At 53.4% G+C, this 21,080-nt stretch overlaps 1 long non-coding RNA gene across 2 annotated transcripts; it reads left to right on the top strand.

The window, feature by feature from the left end:
• Positions 1–3,914: 3,914 nt before the first annotated feature.
• Positions 3,915–8,271, top strand: LOC140617902 (uncharacterized). 2 transcript variants are annotated; one of them, XR_012018046.1, is made up of 3 exons: positions 3,915–3,983; positions 6,460–6,708; positions 7,701–8,271. It is a non-coding gene; the product is annotated as an uncharacterized lncRNA (long non-coding RNA). The 2 variants fall into 2 exon arrangements; XR_012018048.1 differs by lacking the exon at positions 7,701–8,271 and adding an exon at positions 7,458–7,687.
• The last annotated feature ends 12,809 nt before the right edge of the window (positions 8,272–21,080 follow it).

Genomic DNA, 21,080 nt, shown 5'->3' with positions numbered 1-21,080 from the left:
CAGACTTGCATCACTCTCAGGAAACCCCAGAGGAAGGAGGGCCTCTCTTCCGCTCTCCATCCAGCTGACATCCCCAGTGTGTTTCCATTGGACCAACTTGAGCAGATGTCGGTGTCGGACCTGTCACTGTGGCTGGAAGTGGAACACACAGGGTGGACAGTCTGGAAAACTGTCAACCGCAGACACCAGGAGTGTGTGCGCTGGATCACACAGAGAGAGTGCTGGTCAAGGAGATGGGGCGGTGGGAAAGCATGAGGTAGTCTGGAAGCTACCAACCATGGGCCTCTGGGCGAGGCCTGGCAGCATGTGGACCTCCTGCAGGAGGAGGGTAGGTCGGTGGGCAGGATTGGGTGGACAGAGGGGAGAGCCACGGCCCTCCTTTTCTAAGCACACTGTGGTCGCACACAGAGTCTGGTCCCTGTATGACCCTCCACACTGGGGAGGAAGGTCACTCTACTGGCAGGGAAGAGGTGAGATGGGCCTAGAGAGAGCTGTCCTGTGGAGACAGGAAGCCTGGTCCCTGGTCTCCAGCCCTGAGCTGATGGATGCATCATCTTTTCTCATCTGCATAATGAGAGACGTCAGCCCCTCTCTGGACCCCAGATCCCCTTCTGGCAAACGGGGAGATGGGGAACCTGGCTGGTCCAGAAAGTGTCTCTCGGCATCCAGGCCAGCCTGGTGGGTTCTACCCTCTGGAATCTATCAGCAGTTTCAAGTCCGTGGAAGCCTCAGGAAGCCGCTTGCCTTCCTGTTGGAAGCATATCATTAGCTGTGCTAGCCTGACTATGGGGCCTGTGTTTGGGTGCCTGCCGCCCCCCGAAGAAGGGAGGTCTCAGCAAGGAACTGCTAATGTGATGACCTGGTGGCTTTATTAGCATATCTCACAAACAAGCTGTGCACTTAGCACAACAGACAGTGGAAGAGTAAATATCAGCAGTAGGTGCGGGAGGGGAGGGGAGGAAGCACTCCAGCTGAGCTCCAGGGAAGCTTCTGGAAAGAGTGAGGAGTAAACAGTAACAAGCCTCCGCCCCTCCCACGATGTGACTGCCTGGGACACGGAGCCTTATGGGAGATGTGACTGCCTGGGACACAGAGCCCCTACCCCACGGTCTGCTTGTTCCCTCTCTGAATTTCCAGATGTGAGTCTCCAGGTGCTCCCGGAAGAGCCCACTAGGACGTCTGTGGGCACCTCAGACATAGCAGGTCCCCAACTGAGCCCCCATATTCCCCACCTGGAACCTGCTCCTCCTGCAGGTGTCCCGGGCAGCAAGCGCTCAAGATGATGGGTGAGAAGGCCGCTAGCCAGGACGTGCAGGACGAGGAGAGAGCTGAGATGGTGCCCAGAGGAAAACATGATCGACAACACTTAACTAAAGCCACCTGCCTGCAGGGGAGGGAGGAGTGAAAGCACTGAGGATTTTTAGGGCAGTGAAACTACTCTGTATGACACTATAATGATGGGTACATGTCATTACACATCTGTCCAAACCCATAGAACGTACCCCACAGCCACGAGTGAGCTCCTACTGTAAACTATAGTCCCTGGGCGATTGTGATGTGTCAACGCGGGCTCGTCAGTTGTAATAAATGTGCCACTTATGGGGAACTCTCTGCACCTTCCACTCAACTTCCCTATGAAGCTAAAACTTCTCCAAAGTTTATCAAATTCAGTGATAGTCCATAAGGTGAGGAAATGGGCCACTGCAAGAGATAAAAGAAACTTTAATTCTATCTTCAATTTCATTGCCTTTATTAGCAAGAAGAACCAAAGACATGAGTACGATGAAGTGTTAGCGATTGTCCATTCTGGGTATTTTGATACATGTGCATTTATTCATATTCTTTGTACTTGTCTATTTATTAGACGCTTCTCGAATACAAGCATGACAAAACAAATGGACGACCCACCTGTTGCGGGGGGCCCAGGGAACAAAGACCATGGGTGCGAGGCTAGGGCCCAGGCTAAGGGTCTGGTTGTGGGGTGCAGTAGGGGCCGGAAGCAGGAATGCTTTCATCAGGAAGGTCTGGGAGGTGTCCTGAGCTGCCCTCGAGGGGAAGAACCGGTGGGTGGCCAGCGGGGGACACAGGGCTGCTCACTGACAGTCCTGTCATTCAGTTCATCTTCCTGAGGGGCAGACTTTGCACAGGTGACAGACTCTTGGGAAAGGCTTGGAGCCCATTAGGTCTCTAACCCCATGAATTACTGCCCATGGGTCCATCCGGGTGAGGGATGGCTGTCGAAGCTGCTGGAATAACTGGCCCTATCCCCAAGACGATGCCCACTGCTTCTCCAGAAAAGCAAGGAAGAGGGGTGCAATTTTGGGCTCTCTGGGAGCCTTGTGTGCCATGACACTGCTCTCCCGGATGCCCCCCGCAGGAGGCCGTGCAGTGAGGCTTCTCCTTACTTTGCTCCTCGTCACCCAGCTGCTGGTGCCCTGCACTGGGGTCATCCCTTGCAGCCTTCATCCCTGCCTCTGTCTCGCTGGGTCGCCCTAGGATACCCACGCCCCAGGCCCCTCATCTCCATTCTCCAGTCTGCAAAATGGGTTAAAGTCTGCAAAGCAGGAAAATCCCCACAATGCCTTGAGAGGTGGCTCCCGCCCCACACTCTCCAAGAGTACAGGGTAAGAAGTAACTACCCTGATTTCCACTGGGGTAGTTAGACACTCACCACTCGTTTATAATAGCAACAACAACAATAATAATATTGACAATTTTTGGTATTTTCTTACTATTATGTACCAGGTGCAACCAAATTATTATTTAATCTTCTCTATTATAGCCATAGGGGGCAGATGCTGCTTATTAGCATTTTCAACTTAAAAATGAAGTAACAGACACAGACGTAGAATCACTTTTCCCAAGTCCCAGAGTTAGGGACGAGCCCGGGACTGACACGGTTCTACTTTGGCTTCTGCACCAGGCTGTTCCACCTCAGATGTGTCCTCAATGCCCTGGGGGCGGGGGTCAGGCCTGTGGATAGATTTCATGGATACGGTGACAGTCCTCACTCTCCAGGAGGTCACAGTCTTTACCATCTGGGCTTTTAGCGCTCCACGGATTGGCACATACCACCCATCCTGAGATGACCTGTTGACACAGTTGTCTCCCCAGGACCGGGGCCCCTCAAGGAAGAGAAGCCAGTGTAATACCCCAGTGCCTAGTCCAGCACCTGGCAAGATCGCTACTGTCTCATCTCTCCTGGGATTTGTTCTGGAGTCACCGTTCCGTCGTGCTTGGTTCAGTATGATTACTCCGCATTCGAGACCCACTGCCTTGCTCACAGGGCTCTGCAACCTGGCTCTTCCTGAGCATGTCTTCTTCTCCTTCTTGTCTTTGCGCCACCAGGAAAAGAAAACTAGGGATTTTCTTCTAGGGTTTTTTTGTGTGTGTGTGTGTGGGGGGGTTCCCCGTGATTTGCTGAAGAGCCACTCCTCTTTCCTTGGTCGCACTTTTCAAGTGGGTAAGTTCTGGGGCCCGTGGGTCTCTGGGCAGAGTGCACGGTTGACTTAGAAGGGAGGCTCTCTCTTCAAGGACCATCCTTCTGGATGCAGAGTCTTTTCTTCGGACTCTCTGTGTGGAGCTGTGCTTCCTGCTGGGCTGCGGATGCTGACCTGAACTTTGCTGTTGGCCCCGCAGCCAGCAGCACTCACGCTCTCAAAGGGAAACGGTAGCATTATGTCTTCTGGGTATTGGAGGAAACAGCTGGAAAAGAACTGGCTTCCCCTGGAGTTGAACCCTACTGTCCTTGACCATGAACAGCACATGGTACGGAAGCTTGTTTGCTGTGATTTATATAATGGTTAGCAGAGATTTAGGTAGGTAGTGGGGGGTGGTGTCTGGATTCTTGTTTGTGACGTTGAGGGTATGTGCTCACTTATGTTGTGACGTCAGTGATTCTTTGAATTCATGAAGGGAGTGATTACCTGGCTCACGTCTATGTATGCACATTATACACTTTATCTAATTTTTCTGTCTACCAGGTAAGGCTCATGTCTCCGCTAAGCTGATAAATGTATGATACGTACCTGGCTTTCCCCCTCTATGTCTAAATCTTTGAATTTGATAAGATCTTAAAAATATAATTTTATACACTTTAGAACTCTTGTACCCTTTTATGTTCTTAGGACCATACAACATGTACATCCTGTCTTTTAGGTAACAATAATGAAGTTATATGCTGTTGGATTTTGAGTCGTTTACATGGCTTTGTCTGACTTGACACCAGAGTTCATTAGGTCATTCTATTATTATTCCTCCTGGGGCTAAAAACTGCTTTTTAAGTGATGTACTTATATTTACCGTTTCTATTCTTTGTTGATACATTTAATGAGTCAATATCTACATGTGATTAAATAATAAGGTAACAGAAATACACAGAGTTTTTCACTTTCTTTTAGAATGTTCTATGTTAACTCCTTTTCGCTTTGCATATAAATATTTTTCTAAGCACATTGTTTCTCAGACTCCTTTGAGAATGTGATAAATTACTGACCCTCTCTCCAAAAACATATACATATCACGCCTAACTATTTTGTCCTGGTTCTTCATCACTGATCGATCACTACTGGGTTATGCTAACTTTCTTGCTCTGTACTTCACATTTGTTGTATTGCTGTCTTCTGATATTTAGAGTTTCTCATCAATCTGCTCATCCTGTCGACCAACTTTTCTCTCTTTCACTGTAGTTAGATACTCTGACACAGCTTTGAGCACAGTGTGATGGGCACACGGAGTATTGAACAACTAACTCCACTCTGGGATCAGAGAAAATTGTAAAGAGAGATGGTGATGACCTTGGCGCTACAGCCTGAGAGACAACCCAAAGCCTCCCAGGCAGAGTGGGGGGAGGAAAAGACTCCCAGTTAGATGGAACAGCATGTGGAACAGTATGGAAACTTCAACAACACTTCGGCGAGAAGGGGCAGGGAGGAAGGGTCCAGAGTGTGGCTGAAGCAGTAGATAAGAAAGCAGGTGTCAGCAAGATCGCACATCAGGAAGCCTCTGCTTCAGCATGTAATCTTGCACACAAATTTCCAGACAATTTTGCCCTGGAATTGGTCTACCGGAGTCAGGTCCTGCTTTTACCACTTACAACCTGGGTCACTCATTGCCCACCCTGTGCCTCAGTTTCCTTATCTATAAGTCGTAAGGATGACTACTGGATTGGGCTCTGTGGAGGGTGGGTTGAGTGAGATCCTGGGCTCTTAATTGAGGTAGTGGCAGAAGTGGCCAGCATGTGGTCATTGCTCAATAAATGGTAGCTCTTTTACTGTCATCGTTATTATTAAAAATTAATGAGAGATGGGAGGACTCCAGTCTTGTTTGCCTTGGGGTTGCTGGGCTTCATCCTCCAAGAAGGATGTCCGTTCTTGAGTCAAGGAGGCGATGGAAGCAGGCAGGATGTATGAGAGATTCCGGGCCCTGCTGGGGTAGATGCAGCCAGTGAACAGTGGAGGAGAATTCATTGTCTCTCCCCAGGAGGCCAGGGCCAGGCAGGTCTTGGCAGCATCTAGCTGGTGGCATTTTACCAGCCTTGGAGATTGTGCATGTCTGGGAAAGAAAATGCCACAGGGAATGCTGTGCAGGGAGGCGATAAAACCTCTCAACGTGAGGCACCTCCTATAATCCCTGTGCACATGCTGTGATCATGCAAGATCCATACTCCACTCCCACATACACAGATGGCACACACAGCCCAGGCCCACACCAGCCCTTGGGTGTCCTGCTACAGCACACACCTGCACACCCAGTGCACACGTACTTTGCTAGAGGATCCCAGCCCTTGGGACTGTCCCCAGACTCTGGGATTTAGAGCCAAGCAGCCTGGCTTCAGAATCAGTGATTCCACCCCCATGTGTGAGGTTGCGTGTATACTGTGGGGCATTGTGCACACAACTGTTTCAGGAAGTACGTGCATGTGTGTGTGTGAGACGGTACGAAATGCTGTGTTTTGGGGGTTGTGCATGGCCCCATGCATGTGTGCATTTTGGATGATGTATGTGTGGGCAGGCACATGTGTGCTGTAGATAGGTTTTGCACACACATGTAAACGTGCTCACACATGTGTACCCATGTGTGTCCCTGTGGGTGTGTGCTTATGTAGACATGCACACCCTTTTGGGGACAAGGTGTGGATTTGCACCCAGACGTGATGGAAAGGGATTGCAGGGCTCCCTACAGTTCTAAGGGAAGCAGATGTCCTCCTGGCAGCCTCCACCCTCTTCCTCCCACACTCCTCCCTCCTCCCCCCATACCCCCCTTCCCTGCAGGGAAGGAAGTCCCTGCAGGTCCCCACAGTCAGGAAGGAGGAAAGCCACCTGATGGATGAGTCTGCATTAGGTGTTGCTCATTTGTGTTTTCCAAGCTGGGGGATGAGGCACTGGTGGGGGCATCAGCCGCCCCTGGGAACATTCGGGATGGACAGAAGGGCTTCCTGGGGTTGCTCCTACTTCACAGGTTGCTTTTCGGGGTGCACAGATGAGGCTTGCCCTCTGGAGACAATGCTGCCATCCCGGAGAGAGGCCTCACCCATGAGCCAGGGCCTCCTGCAAACTTTGCGGGTGTTTCACATGGAAAACATCGGTGACCCCGCTCCCTCAGGAGCTGCGTGTGAGGCCCTGCACTGAAAACCCTTCTCTGGCCACTTCGAGCTCCACGGCCTCGGCTGACGCACGTCCCACCTCTGACTCGCTCTCCTGCTCTGGGGTGAGGAACCACGGAGCACCCACGATTTCTAAGTCGTGTCCACCCCTGTCCACCCCTGATTTCCCACTGGGGACACGGCCTCCTGGTGTGGACCGAGCAGTGTGACCCCAACTCCCAACACCAGGAGGGACTCGTGACCCAGGTGCGGACCAGCGGGCGGTCCATCCTCTCGGATGCTCTGATTGGCTACGGGAAGGACATGTGACCCGAAACGGGCCAATGAGAGGCTGCCCTGGGGCTTTTCCTGGATCAGGTGGGGAGAGACTCTGTCGTCTGGGGCTGCATCTTGGTCACCCCACGGAGACCACCTGCTTGAGAGTGAAGCCAACCCAGGGGAGAGCAGAGCCCAGAGAGGGAGAGGGACCCAATCATGACTAAGCTGTGGGAGGCCCTGGATCTGGCTGGGTGGGCACCCCAAACACCTGACTTTTAATTACCCGAGCTAATACATTTGCTGTTGCATTTGCTCTTTTGAATTTAATTTCTGTCACTTGCAATTGGGAGACTCCCAGCTATTAGAGCCGAGTTTGCCTCTGGGACCCCTCAGTGGTGGCACCAGCCGACCGTGGCAGGGGGGCTGCTCCAGGAAGGCTGTGCCCTCGGTGTCTGGAGACCCGGCAGGCTCGGGGGCTTCTCCAGGTGGGGCGGGGCTGTGCTGTGTCCCCTCGTCCACCCCCAGGACGGCCCCCTCATCAACCAGGGGAGCCTCAGGACCCGGCTCACGGTCCCTCTTTCCCTGGATGACACAGGTCCCGCCCGGCTGGCTCAGCCAAGCCCAGGCAGGTGCTCTAGAGGAGGAGAGCCAGCAGCGGCTTCCAGAATGTGGTGAGATCTGAGGGGCATAGGGGAGGAGACAGGTAGGCAGGGTCCGCATTACACTTAAACAAATAGATTGCCTCCTTCTGATTCAGTATCTAGTCAGCTCATCCCCCAGAGGCGGCATTCACCATCTCACTTACTTATTATGCACACTGTTTTCGCTCCGCTTCCAGATTACTTCCAGGATCCAGCCACTTCGCATCAGCGTCTTTGCCACCATCTGAATCCAAGGCACCGCCCTCTTTCTCCTAGTCTGCTGCTTCCATCGGCTCCTGCGACAGACTCCTCTCTGTATAGCAATCTGGGCAATCCTGTTAGAACCCAGGTCGGATCCTGTCCCTCATCTGTTCTGAACTCTCTGGCGGGTTTTTATCTCACATAGAGTGGCAACTAAATTCCTTACAATGGCCTACGAGGCCCTGCAGGATCTGTCCAGCTATATTGGGCTCAGGCCAACTTGTCTTTGGCCCCAGAGCCTTGTCATCCTTTTTTTTTTCTTTTCTTTTCTTTTTTTTTTCTTTTCTTTTCTTCTTTTCTTAATTCTCTTCCTTGAGATATCACCTGACTCCCCTCTTCCAATTTTTATTCAAACATCACCTTGTCATTGAGGCCCTCCCCAGCCACCCCATCTGATACAGCACACCCTGTCCTCCTATCCCACTGTATTTTTTTCCATAGCATGATTGTCATGATTATTATGTAATTAATCATTAATTCATTTGTTATCTGGCTCCCTCTCTGGGATGTGAGCTTCTGGAAGAATGTCCTCCTTTCTTCACTGCTGTGTCTTTAGTACCTACCATATTGCCTGGTACTAGTGGGCACTTTTTAAGAATATGTTGAGTGAATGAATGAATTCTCCCTCTGGGCACAGTGCCTTGATTGTCCTTTGGGAAACCTCCATCCTCCACTCTCAGTTCACATTTTTGGGGAAGGGGGTGGACCCCACACCCAACTCCATGCCAGGCACACCATCCAGGCCCGTAATCGACATACCCAGAACCGCTGGGTACACCAAACATGTTGTATCTGAACAAGGGGCTGAAATTTTGTTCACCAAGCCTGTGTCCTGGTGTGAGGCTGCTTTTCCCAAGAGGAAGGGGCACCTTTTGTAACTGGCACCAAGACACTCCAGAGGCAGCCCTGGCCATGAGCAAATAAATCCCCTATTCCGACCCTAGTGTTGGGTCAAAGATGGGCTTGTGACCAGGTTGGTCCAGTCAGGTGAATCCTGTGAAATGCACAGGTGCCACCAGGAAGAAAAGTCTTTCCTTCGGGGTTGCTGTGCAGGTAAGTGGCATCTCCTTACAGCGTAGGGAGAGGAAGAGAGAAATGCTACAAACTGGAAGAAAATGACTCGAGTGCCTGGATCCAGCCCTACATGAGGCCCACACCACTCTTGGGATCTTTCAGTTCTATGAGCCCATTCATACATACCCTTTGTGCTTATATCTCTTGAAGTTAGGTTTCCCATCCTTGCAACTTTAGGCTCCTGTCACACCCAGGGGGCCGGATGAACCTGCCTTTGGAAAGCACTTGGTCATTTTAAAATTCTTTATGCATATGAAGGGCTGCTGGAGGTGCTAGAAGGTGTGACCTCATCTCCACACTTCCTCTCCCCTGGGCTGACCCCCGCAGGAGTCCAGACCCCTCCGCAGGGCAGTCTCTGTCCCCTCCCCAAAAGGGGTGTCAGCTACTCAGAGCTCCTCTTTCTAAACCAAATGACTTTCTCCTTTCCCATTTTTCATCTTGAAAAATGGCAAATTGAAGCACTTAATTTTCCTCCTCCAACCCAATTAATGTGGACGTGCTCAGTGCCTATGCTCAGCTGTGAAAGGCAAACCATTTATATCAATTAGCAAAACTAACATGAGCTTATGGCTGTATGCAGACTCCAGCAGAGGCTGTGCTCCAGGAAGGGAAGCTGAGTGGGGAAGCTCAAGGATGAAGGTCCCCCTGGGGGGGTGGAGTTTGGGGGGCCATTTGGATTGTATGTGACATTTTTGATGGGGCACTTGTCCAACCACCGCTCCTTCCCATGATGTCTACATGTGAACGTGTCGAGGGAACAAGAGAATTTCCAGACACAGCCTCATCTTATGATAAACAGAGGCTTTGTTCCCTAAGCTTTAGTGTAGACCCCACACGGCCCAGCTGGAATCACAAGCCTGTCACCAAAGAGCGTCTGAACCTCCCACATGCCTCCTAACCTGAGCCCATAATCCACCATGGCACTTCTGGATCAAGACAGCTGGCTCATTCTTGGGGTTGTGAGTTTGAGCACCCTGTTGGGGGTAGAGAATACTTAAAAATAAAATCTTGAAAAAAAAATCAAATAAATCAATTGTGTCACTACTCTGAATCCTTCAGTGGCTCCCTATTGCACTTAAAATAAAACCCAAATTCCCTGTCATGACCTTCAATACCTTGCACGGCCTGGCCCCTGCTGACCTCTTAGACTCATCTCTCTCTACTCTCCCCCAGCCCTCTCCAGTGCAGCTGCCTCGAGTTCCTTACTGTTCCTCCAACTCACCAAGCTCGTTCTTGCCCCAGGGCCTTTGCATATGCTATCCCCCCACCTCTCTTCCTGGTAGCTCCTTCTCATCCTTCAGGTCTCAGCTCAAATGTGACTCCCCACACCGACTGAAGTCCCTCTCCTCAGCTGCTGCCGATCCCTTTCACATCCATGCCAACTCAAACATTTAGGGAGCATCCACTGTATACCAGCCACTGCTCTGTGTGCTGGAAGTACAGAAGTGAGTGAGACAGACAAAAACTCTCTGCCTCCCTTGCACTGCCCTTGGCAGTCTAGGGACCAGACACGTTGGAGAAGAGATCTTTTGTCTGAAGAAACTTTCAGTTTCTAACTGGGGACTCAGTTTACTCAAATGACCTTCTTACAGAATAAGGTATGGGTAAGTCATGCAGGGAAATATCACTTACAGAAATTGGATGAAGCAAAGAGAAACAGTGACTGGGTCCATCAGCAAAGGCCTGTCCTGGGCTTCACTGACAGCCAGTCTCAGTAGGATAGAGGCGGCCACGGTGCCTGGCACCAAGAACACATCGAGCAAAGGCTTTCATGTTTGATGTTTGAGATGTGTTGTAATGGAGATGAAAACAATTCCAGCCAGGGAGAGCACGGGTCGGCCTGGGAAAGAATCCCTGCCCTCTTGAGCAGACACCCTCTAGGAGCGAGAGACGTACAGCAGCAGAGATACTGTAAGAAGGTTGTCAGCTGGTGACGTGCTGTGGAGAAGAAGGAAGGACAGCAGGGGTGAGGCCCAGTGAGAAAGTAGGTGGTCTGGGTGGGCTTCACAGAGGAGGCCTAGGTTGCCAACGGAGGGAGCCAGGGGACCCTGGGGAGGAATTTTCCAGGCAGAGGGAAGAGCAGGGACAACTGTTGCAGAGTGGGAGCGTATCTGGTGTGTTGGAGGAGGCGTGGCAGGAGCAGAGGGAGCGAAGCCTGGGGAGGAGCTGGGCCCAGGGATGCAGAGGGACGGGGCAGGACACAGGGCCCGGGTCCCTCTCGAGGCCTGCGGCTTGTCTTCTGAATGAGGTGGGAGCCATGGAGGGGTCTGTGCAGGGCGGCATGGCCTGACGTGGGCTTTCGCAGGATTCCCCTGGCTGGAGTGGACAGCGGACTGGAGGGGGTGAGGGCAAAAGCAGGGAGAGCAAGCAGGTGAGGAGGAGCAGGTGCCTTGTCTCCATCTCGATCCTGGATTATTTCTGGGAATTAGAAAGCAGGTAAGAGGACATAAAGAAAGGTCTTGACTCTCCCCGGGTTTTGCAAAGTCTTCGAGGGATCCCTGCTGGAGGGGCCCTTAGAGTAATGTGTATGCGCTCATATATCCACTCATTCGTTCATTCTGGAAACCATTCATTCATTCCAAACCTTTGAGAGGCTTTGGATCCAGATGTGCCTGGTTCGGTTCATGCCTCTACCACTTCCCATTGGGTCCCTTTATCCTTTCTGGGCCTCAGTCTCCACATCTGTAAAATGGGGGGACCTCATAGCACCTTGCACCCAATGGGTCGCCCTGAACTTCCAGCAGGACAGCGCGTCAGAGCCCAACACAGAACAAACCTTCAACGCGCTGGTGTTTGTTTTCCTTCCTCTCTCTCTCCCTCCCTCCCAAATGGCCGCTGGTTTTCCCTTCCTCTTGTCTTTATTTCACTTGATTAGCCCAGAGAGTCTAAGAGAACAGTGGCTTTTATCTGTTTTTCTGGGGGGTTGCTGTCATTCAGGGTTTCATCCCCAGGGCCTAGAACCTTCCTTAGCATGGAGCCAGCACTCCACAAGTATCTGTTGGATGAATGAACTCCCTTGAGTCTTGAGCAGATGGGAAGTCCTGCTCAGGGTACAGGGGTGAATTCCAAATCCCAGAAAAGCAGATCAAAGTGGGGGCAGCAGACACGTCTACGGGGACCTTGCTCTAAATTCTAAAAGGCCCAACAAATGAGCATTAATGAAATGTTTAATGTCTTCCTTAGCTCATGTGCAAGCTGTAGGTCAAATTTATGGGCCAGAGAGAGTTGTATTTCTAATCTGGTCTATGTAACTTTTATTACATTAGGGCCCATTGTGTAATCACTATGCTCTTCCATATATATATATATGCCTAGGAGCATATTTTTATTGTTTAACTATTTATGAAGATCCATTAAGGCCTCTCTCTCTAGGAGTTCAGCAGCACCTGGTATATTGGGGGGCCCCCTGGAGAGTTCCCAAGAGCCTAGGTGAACAGCAAAGTTTCCAGCTTAATGAGCAATCAGCAGGTCCCATCGCAGCTGTCCATGTGTGGGACTCCACTGTGTCCTCAGGAGAACCTGGTGACAAGGGGTCCTGTTGCTATTACCATTTTACAGATGAGGAACTTGATGCGCAGAGGATCTGATGTTCTTCCCAAGGTCACACAGCCCTTAGGATCAAACCTGGACTTGACCCCAGGTCCCACCTGACTTGCTCCAAAGCCCGGCCTTTGAATCAGCTTTTGTCACAAACTTGGGCCAAATAAATTATTCCAAAACAGCCTCCAAAACTCTAGAAAGAAAAGTATATTTATTTATGTGAATAGAAGATTTAATGTCCGTTCCAGCCCTTATATTAATTTCGTGTCATATTTATGGTCCTGGAGAGTTATCTTTTAATGTATATGTGTATATTTTTATGATACCAGGGGCCCTTGATGCAATGAATGTTTTATAAGACTTAGAATATAATTTCATTACTTTTCAATATTTACAGAGGTTCAAAGTTGTAGCATGGCTTTCATGGCGTATTGTGACATAACACGGTCCTGTCTGTGACTTGGCAAGCAAAGCCCGTGGTGAGGAACGACCCCGGGGGGAACCGTGGGTGCCGGGGGGGCCTTGAGCAGCGTCCTGACCACGTGGAGATAAACCCGCAGGGAGCGGGCAGCTGGAGCAGCTCGGGGCTCAGAGAAGACGCATCCCTCGAAGCAGGAACCACAGAGGAGACAGTGGGGAGGAGGCCAGACTGGCAGGTGGGGGCTCAGGGGACACAGGAGCTGGTGGCAGAGCTTCCCCAGGGTGACCGCGTGACGCTACCCATGGGGCAGCTGCAACTGTGGAAAAGCTTCCTTCCCTGTGAAAATGCTGCCTTGGCCCCCCCGGACTCTTGGAAGTTGGGTTGCCTTCTTATTTCCTCCATGAATCTTTCCCACACCCTCACGGAGAAATGAGAAGGACAAGACATAAATCCACAGAGATTTAAGGATCCTCTGCCCAGAGGAGGAAAAGTCTAAATAAGTATCTTTTTCTAAGCCAGCAGGTATCTGCAGGGGATTGAAGGTGGGGCCTGGCTCCACGGGGGGCTCCTTGAAAGCTCACAGGAACTGTGTCTCATCATTGGGAAAAGGTCCCATTGTTAGGAGGGGGGAGACCAGGGTGTGTGTGTGTGTGTGTGTGTGCACGGATGTGGCTGTCTGTGCCCACTATATATTCACTAATTCATTTATCCATTCAGGGAATATTTACCAATTACCTGCTGTGTACCTGGGATTGTGTTCTACCCTTAAGGTCCAGTGGTTTAAATGGCCAACAGGAGACAGACAAAACTAAGTACGGTCTGCTAATAACCAATAAAGTTAATTTTATGATGACATAAGGGTAATGAGAGAAAATAACCAGGCAATCTTTTAAAGATTAATGGGGAACAGAGGTACTCCCCCCTACACAGGAGGGCTGTGCAGGGAGATGAGGAGAGTAGTCGTGGAGGGCAAAGGGCAAACAGGTGGCACAGGCCCACAGTCAAGGCCAGGGCTATGGCACTGATGCTGAGTTAGGTGAGGACCCCCAGGGGACGATGAGCTGAGAGATGACAAGAACCGATTTACACGTTTCAGTTTCAAGTGTCACATCACTGCTACGGGGACAGAGTGGGGGCAGGAGATCAGTGGGGAGGTATGTGAGGTGCCCCAGGGATAGGTGACCTGGCTCCAGCTGGGGGGGACAAAAAGCCACACGGAGGAGTTGCAGGTGGCCTCGGGACAGGGCTGGCTCTCAGGTGCAGCTTGAACGCCGAGGGACAGCTGTGCCTGTGCACACACACGGCCTGAACACCTGGGCAAGTGGAGATTTCAGGCCCTAGAGACCGTGGGGTCAGGGCCAGGGACGTGACCCAGAGTCTCCCGCCTGTGCCACCCCTGAGGAGCCCACGGCTGCCCCAGAAGAGCCGACAGCAGGAGCGTCAGGGCCCCGGGAAGGCCCTGGGCCGGGGCCGCGCTGCTCCGGGGTTGGGCTTCCCCGCCCAGTAGGAGGACACCCAAGGGGCCAGGCCGCGTCCTGCTGGAAAATCACTGTGCCCTCAGAGCTCACCCTTGCGTCCGCCCCTGCCCTGAGCATCCATCAGAACTGGCTGCGACAGCGCCACACCCAACCCCGGAGGGACCTCGGGCCCAGGTCCTCCTGCAGGGCCACCGCGGCGGGGCCACTGGCTCAGCCCTGGGGCCTGCCCCGCCTGCAGGAAGGAGACCCGCTGCACCTGGATGGCAGCAGGCACCCCTCTCCCTGCATCCCGGGCTCAGATCCCAGCTCCACACTCGCCAGCTGGGTGACCGGGGAGTCACTTCCCCTCTCTGGGACTCAGTCTCCCCATCTGCAAAATGAGGCTTATGGTCAGAGTATCAGAGCTCTTCACGGCAAACCACAGACTCTGCTCCAGCTGGTTTGAGCAGAGAAAGAAATGGATTTCGGGGTCAGCAGGCTCTAGAGCTGCTGCGAGGACCAGAGACGCAGGTTTGGAGGCTCCACAAGCAGCAACCAAGACCGACTTCCCTGGCAGGACAGCTCCCGGGGACCCACTGCTGCTGCCCGGGGCGCGGACACCCCAGCTTGCACCCAGACACCCAGCTCTGGGCTCAGCAGTGGAAGCTCCTCTCACTCCCAGTCCATGTGGCCTAATCCCCTCCTCATGTGACCCCGGTCTGGCCGATGAGCAGCACCCTGGGGCTCAGCTGGACTCCTGGAAGGAGGTCTCTGGTTTCTACTTGGGCTGCTACGTTGGTGGATGGAAGCCTGGAGCTGCCAGTGACCAGTCTGCCCCCACCTGGAAGAGCCTGTCTGAGAACGACACCAACACAGAGGGAAACCAGGCCTGAGAGATGAGCGGCAGCATCTCACTGACGTTGTAGGAGCCCCTGGATGTAGCCATGCCTGAAGCCATCCTGTCAGTGTGTAGAGGTCAGCCATCGCCTCTGCAGGGGGCCCAGTCTCCTTTTGTGGAGTGAGTGCAGTGGAGGTTAGGGGAGGGAACCCCAAAATGCTACCTCACAGTCTCATCACAACCTTCTCTGAGCCAATGGCCCACCTGGGGGCAAGCCTTGCCTTCTGGAATCTTCTTCCCACTCATGTCTGGAGGAAATGCCAGGAGGACATGTGGGCAGATCTGGGGTTTAGCACCAAACACACTGCGTGCATGACCACCCTCTGCCACTCACTGGCTGTGTGACCCGGGGCAGGTCACCTCAGCTTCCTTGAGCCTCACTGTGCTGATCTATGAAATGGGGATGATGGACACATGATCCTGCAGAGTTAAGGGAGCCAGTGTGTGTAAAAAAGCTGAGTACATGGCAGGGGCTTAGAAACAGCTGTGCATCCTGGTCTTTCCTTCCTGCCAGGAGGCCTGATGGGCGCAGGATTGACAGCAGAGTCTTTGTCTGCCTTTGGTCAGTTTAATGAGGTGATACACAAACATGAAATGTACCTCCTGGTCCACATCAGGGCTCAGTAATAGTTCATTATTGTCACCATCACCATCACCATCACCACCATTGTTACCATCACCATCATCGCCACCATCACATCATCACCATCACCATCACCATCATCACCATCACTATCACCACCATCACCATCACCGTCACCACCATTGTTACCATCACCACCATCACATCATCACCATCATCATCACCATCACCATCACCACATCACCATCACGATCATCATCACCTCCATCACCACCATCGCCACCATCGCCACCATCGCCACCATCGTCATCATTCATTACCATCATCATCGGTTGCAGAGGCACATGACTGACAAGCTGACCTGGGAGGTCTGGGGCACTGCCCAGCAGCATGTTATGCAAGGGAGCCCAGAAACCTGTGGTGGTCAGAGAGGGCTTCCTGGAAGAGGCAGAACATGAAGTCACATGGAAGTTCCAGGGGGGTTGGTTTAGATGAGATCTGTTGTCCAGTGACGCGTTCACTCTGGGCAGCTCAGGCCCAGGTGCTCAGGGGTAGCAGCTCTTTCAGCACAGCCCGGGAACCCACTGTGATTATTATGGTGCAGTTTACCATGAGCTAACTAACACCGGAGCTGTTAGGCGTTCACTCAAGGTCACACAGTAATAAAAGGGTGAAGCAAGGAATTGAACCCAGGCAGCTGTTCTCAGGAGTCCACGCCCTTGACCACCTCTACCTGAGTACTCTGTGTCTCAGTTTCCTCATCGGCAATAACAGAACCTTTACTTAGGGTCCTGAGAAAATAAAAAAACACTTTCCTGTGAAAACGCTTAGAACAGTGCCTGCCATGTTAGCTATTTTTGGTTCCATTTGAGTCACTTTTTTTCAAGAAGATGGAAACTTGACCTCAGACAGTGTGGTGCCAATCCTTCTCCTTTTCTGAAGATATACCTGGTTCCAGGTGACAGAAGGAGCAACAGAGTCCTCAGGCCCCTTCTCTCGAGCTGGCATTCTCCGAGACATCCACTCTCTGGCTGGGTCCACGGGTTGACTCAGACAACTACCATGGAGATGCTTCTGTGCCTGTCCCATGCCCCTCCCAGTGGCCATTCTCTCTGTTTCTTCTTTGCCACTTGAGGCACATTGAAGTCCCCCCACAGCTCCTATGCTGCAGGATAGGGACTCTCTGTCATCCTCAAAGATCCAGTTGCTCGGGGAAAGGGTTACCCACTCAGCCACCTGCAGGGGGGGGCAGGTGACCTACGTGGTGAATGGGCGGGAGTGGGGGTGGGGCCCACCCTGAGCCAGAACGCTCGTGCTCTGTATAAATGGGGTCTGGCCCATCATTATGTGAGAGAAGGGAGACCTCATGGAGCTTAATTCTTTACTTTTGAAAGAAGCCTGAGCTTTTGTGTGAAATCTCCTGATTTTTAAATATTGGCAAAATGGCAATTTAAAAAGCACCAAATAGGTCAAGCATAAAATGTCTTTGGGCCTCTGCTAAGCCTACACCTGGATACAGTGGTTCTGTGTTTGGGCCTTGCTGCCTTGCTACTGGCTCTACCCCAGCCAGTAGCCCAAGTCTTGGCTTTGCTCAAAGTCCACACACCATCTGGGGACTCTAGCCACCTCCCTGTGGCATTAGGCAGGGGGGATTCCTTAAGTGCTCTGTGTCTCATACAGGGCCCAGAGAAAGCAGAGGCCTCCAGATCAGCTGGAAGGGACAACACAAAGCCACCCACCCATCCACCTGTCCATCCATCCATCCATCCATCCATCCATCCACCCATCCATCCATTCACTCATCACCCAATCAAGAGAAAATGAGCACTAGGTGCTATGGCCATAGCTTGAATAAACAAATGTCCCTGCCCTGCGGAGCTGCTGCTCTAGCAGGGGAGCCAGAGAGTAAGTGAAGGAAACAAGTACAAAAAAATAGCATATAGAATGGTGATAATTACGAAGGAGAAAAATAATGCAGGTAAAGAGGATAGGGTGTGTGTGTGTGTGTGTGTATGTGTGCGTGTGTGTATGTGCACGCATGCACAATTCTAAAGTGGGTGACCAAGAAAGGCCTTGTTGATCAGATGACATTTGAGAAAAGACTGGGTTAGTTGAGGAAGAAAGCCATGTAGGCTGGATATCTGGGAAAGGACATTCTAGATGGCGGGAAGGACAAGAGCAAAGGTCCTGAGGCTCAGTTATGTGTACTTGTGTGTGTGTGTGTGTGTGTGTGTGGCCCAGCACGCAGGCCAGCGTGCCTGAGGGGAGCGAGTGAGGAGAGTGGGGACTATGTCTTCCCATCATACTGGGCCCAAAGTGAGCTATTTAAGAATCTTGATCTTCTACCCACAGAAGACTGCTTTCCTTTTTATCTTATCTCCTAATCCCATTGTTGTACATGCAAATAAATCTGCTTTGCATCGTAACAAGGGTGGGTGAGATATAAACGGGAAAGACCAGGCACAGCCTTGTGGATGGCTGCGAGGATGCTGGCTTTGGAGGGGGCTGCCCGTCGAGGAGGGCCCCTGTAGCTGAATGTGGAGAAGGAACCACAGGGGGCAGGGTGGGGGGGATGCAGACCACGGAGGAACCCACTGCAGTACTCGGAAGGGACATAGAGTGACTTGGATGCACCCTGCAGCAGGGAAGCCCACTTTACATTTTGTCACTAGACAGATCCTGACCTGTACTACTCTGCACCCCTTCACGGGAGCCCTGACATGGGCTGAAGTTGGGGCAAAGGCAGGATGGATTTCCTGCTCCCCCCGAGCAGGGGGATGAGGGTTCAGCCCAGTGCCTGACTTGTGTTCGCTCTTGTTGGACTGGGCATTGCTGAGGGTGGGGACAGTGTCTGTTCCCTCCCTGCGTCCCTAGCACCCAGCACGGCCCCAGCTTGGGGTAAACATAGGCTGCCTCTGTGTGGCACATCTTCCCCCAAGGCAGGAGCAGGAGCACCTCTCAGCAGTCTGGGGAGGGACTCTGCTGGTAGTTCCTCAGCCCCAGGTACATGTCTGCCCAGATCCCATTGTCCCCTGACCTTTGGGGGCTCAAGTGTCACTTGTGCCTGATGGGGCAGGGGAGCAGAGTGAGAAAGAGAAGACAAGCAAACAGACAATGCTCAGAGGCCCTAGAAAAGGCTGTCCTTCAGCAGCTGGTAGGGTCCATGATGCACCGTGACAGGTGTCACCAGGCTCAGCTTCTATGACCAATTCTACAGATACTTACTGATGGTCAACTGCCAGGGTCACTGCTGGGCATCTAGCGGCAAATCCAGCCCACGGTGTGTGATACGGTGGAGGGTGTTCAACGCCTCCAACAGCAGGTGACCAGGATGCACAGCACTCCTGGATGAGCGGGGCCACCCGGTGAGCGCCCTCCAGGTGAGCACCCGCTCTGGCACCCTCCCCGTGTCCTGCCCTCCCTTGCCCCCAGATCCCAGGACCCTCCCGCTGGGACTGCCGAGACCCTGGTCAGAGCCACCCCTGGAGACCTGCGTCCACCCACCAGCCAGGGCATCCAGGAGGCCAGGTCCCCCATGTCCCTGCCTGTCACAGCCCTGTCTTGAGAGCCCATTTCTGGGAACCGGGCCCCTGCCAGGAAGCTTCGGCTGACGGTATTGATCGATGGAGGCCTCGAGCTGCCCAGGCTTCCTGCAAGACCTCGGTGAACCTCAGCTCAATGAGCCTGTCCTCCCAAGGCCCAGTAGAGCCTCCTGGAAGCTTCCACAGGAGGCAGGCGGGCGGCAGCGGGCACATGAAGAAGGGGCCCCGGAGGAGTCAAGCCCTGGACTCTGCTCTGCCACCGTCTTGGTCTCAGAGCTTGGCCTTCGGACGCCGCGACTGTCCTGTGTAAGTAACCGGAGCTGCAGGTGACTCTGATTTACAAATGCTGGAGGCCTGGGCGCTGACACCCCGGCCCGGATCTCCCGCTGCTGAGGCTGGGCCCACCCAGGGGCCACCCCTCTCTGCCCGTGGTGCCCCCCGTCGCCCCGCTGACACCCCCTTTCCACCTGGAGCCACCTGCCAGCCCAGGGGACCCCCGGGGGCCGAGCCCGACAGGACCCACCCCGGTCTGCCCTGGGTGGGCGGTGAGCACACCTGACCGTGGCCTGGGCTCCGGGGCCCCGGGGCCCTGTGGGAAGAGGCTTGCAAGGGGGAAGAGGGGACCAGAGGAAACAGCACAGACCCCGCGCCCTCTTCGCCTTCCCTCCAGCCCCTCTCCCCCCGTTGCTCCCTAAGCACCGTCGTCCAGCCCGTGTGCCCCCTCCCCGGCCTCTGCCCTTGCCCAGTGGGGGCTCCACGCGTGGCCCCGGGGAGCCTCAAAACCCCGCTCAGGGCCCTCCGGTGCTGGGACACCCGCTCCCATCTCGCTCGGGGTAGAAGCCGAACCCCTCACCCCGCCCACAGGCGCCCCAGGAACAACCTCACCCCTTCCCCCCAATTCCTCTCTGCCCACCTGGCACCGCCTCGCCCGCCCCTGCAGCCCCCGACCCCCCACGCGGTGCCCACCGGGCCTTCCCCCTGCCTCTGCCCTCTGCAGGGCCCCCTGACCCACGCCCACACCCGAGGGCTGCTCCAACCCCCCGGGGCTCTGCCCACGGGCCGCCGTCCCCAGAGGTCCCCTCCACCCGCCCTGCTGACTAGCACACCATCACTCTCCACCCCCTTCCCGACATCCTCCCTAAGATTCAGCCCCAGCTGACGCTCTGCTGGGTATTTAACCTTTACACAAAGCTTCAGTGTCTGCCTCCTGCCCCCGAAATGCGGCCTCCAAGAGGACAGGAGTTTAAGTCTTTTCTCCCCCGACGGCTGTATTCACACAGCGCCTAGGAGGGCACCCGACACGTGGCGGGAGTCTGTGGATGACTGTTGAGTGAGTGAAGGAAGAAAAGGAGGAGAGAGGGGAACAGGGTGGCTAACTCTCCCAGGAGCTGTCCGTGCAGCCAGGGCTCGCGGCCCTACGTCCCGTTCACTCACTCACCCACTCACCCATTCATCCACTCACCGTCTCACCCAAACCTGCCTTTACTGAGCACCTGCTGCGGGCCAGCAAGTGTCATGGGTTCTAGGAGTAAAGCAAGGAGCACAAGATCAAAATCCCTTCGTTCAAGGACTTTAAATTTCGCGGTGGAAGCCAGACAACAAGAGAGAGAAGGGCAACACGCAGCGTGGGCGGTGGTGCTACCTGCCAGGAGACAGGCGCTGACGAGGGGCTGGGTGGAGACTTCAGGTGAGGCGGCCGGGGACAGCCTTGCTCACAAGTGACATCAGAGTCCAGAGCTCAAGGAGTCCAAATCCCCCAACAGGTCATCCCTGTTTTCCATGTGAGGACACTCGGCTCAGA

This window comes from Canis lupus, chromosome 26 (assembly GCF_048164855.1).
Source record: "Canis lupus baileyi chromosome 26, mCanLup2.hap1, whole genome shotgun sequence".
NCBI lineage: Eukaryota > Metazoa > Chordata > Mammalia > Carnivora > Canidae > Canis > Canis lupus.
Note: the sequence above shows the minus strand (reverse complement) of the source record. Positions and strands in the feature narration are given on the sequence as shown.